The 1,636-nt window shown below is 41.8% G+C and overlaps 2 pseudogenes; both read left to right on the top strand.

Moving 5' to 3' along the window:
* The first annotated feature begins 934 nt into the window (after nucleotides 1-934).
* LOC134930531 (5S ribosomal RNA) lies at nucleotides 935-1,054 on the top strand (annotated as a pseudogene).
* A 145-nt stretch (nucleotides 1,055-1,199) lies between these two features.
* Nucleotides 1,200-1,319, top strand: LOC134930776 (5S ribosomal RNA; annotated as a pseudogene).
* Nucleotides 1,320-1,636: the final 317 nt, after the last annotated feature.

Below are 1,636 nucleotides of genomic sequence, written 5' to 3'. Positions count from 1 at the left end.
CACTTACAAGGATTGGCCAGATAAGGAGAGAGGAACTCCTATCTAGTAAAGACACTTCCTCCAACAGAGACAATGACAGATTTAACTTTGTCAGTATGTACACCACTGCTTCTAAATTCATTCGGAACAAGATCCATGAGCATTGGCATCTCATTAGCACAGATCCTAATCTGGCTAAAACCATCACGCAACCACCAAGATTTGCATACAAACAAGGACCTAACCTGAAAGACATGCTTGTCGTTACAGATTTTACTAAAAAGAAAAAGAACACACCTTCCCACTGGTTGACTGCCAAAACAGGGGTATACAAATGTTCAGGCTGTCCAAACTGTCCTTTCTTGATACTTGGCAATCGATTTATTAACCCTCAGGATAATAAGACCTACACCATTAGGCAAAGACTTGACTGCAACAGTAAATTTGTGGTCTATGTGTTGAAATGCCCATGCAACCTGCTTTATGTTGGGAAGACTAGCAGAATGCTAAAAGAACGCTTAAGCCAACATTGCTCCACTATCAAAAAGAGCATCACCCTAGGGGGGACCTCAGGTGACTTTGTTAATTTACCTGTGGCCAGACACTTTAGGGAAGCTAAACACACTATCAACCAACTCAAGTGTTGTATCTTGGACCAAATCCCACCGCTCCAAAGGGGTGGTGACCGCAACAAGATTCTTCTACAGAGAGAACATCAATGGATTGATAGACTACAAACATTGGCCCCAAATGGACTCAATGAAGAATTTCGTTTAGGATGCTTTCTCTGACTCCATACATCACAGTATTGAGTCTAACTTTTGTTGGTTTACTTTCTTGAGACACCGCCGTGTGTCATGCCATACCATCATTGACATGTCCTTGTCTATTATCATGAGCCAATCCCTGATTGTCCTGCACTTTCTTGCATTCCTTTCCTCCATACCATGGGGATTGATACTACCATACCACACTGGATCCCATCCGATCCCGTCTGATCTTGGCAATTAAGCAGTGATGGGCCTAGTCAGTACCACACTTGGAGACAAGGTGGGAATACTGGTTGTTGTATCAAGGAACTTGGTGCACCTTTTTCACCCTTCCCCACTGTCTCCCAGACATTGGCACCATTAATGGTGCCCACTCCCACCCATTAGCACACGGGACATGTTATGATGGGGAGACGAGGGATAACATTACCACACAAAGGTACCTCTGTCTGATACAATCATACCACACTGGAAACCATCCAATCCCATCCGAACTTGGTAATTAAGCAGTGTTGGGCCCAGTTAGTACCATGTATGGAGACAACATGGGAATACTAGGTATTGTACTAGGGACAATCCTTGACTTATAGATAATACCTCAATTATACTCTTGATGCTGCACGGCTATTGTTATCACTACTGTATCTTAGTTTACTCTCATTAAGCATGACCACCACTATGTTTCATTATATGGCACTTTAGTACATATGGCAAATGGGTCACCACATCCTCTGGGTACACCTTTGCTGTACAAGTAATCACAGTCTGTTCCAATTTTTTGATTAATAATTTTTTGATTAATAATTATTTGATTTCTGATTATTGTATTATTCTGGAATAATATATCTCCATGCTGTTTGCTCATCGTGGAGCTAATTACTCCATGA

Source organism: Pseudophryne corroboree, chromosome 5 (assembly GCF_028390025.1).
Source record: "Pseudophryne corroboree isolate aPseCor3 chromosome 5, aPseCor3.hap2, whole genome shotgun sequence".
Taxonomy (NCBI): domain Eukaryota; kingdom Metazoa; phylum Chordata; class Amphibia; order Anura; family Myobatrachidae; genus Pseudophryne; species Pseudophryne corroboree.
Note: the sequence above shows the minus strand (reverse complement) of the source record. Positions and strands in the feature narration are given on the sequence as shown.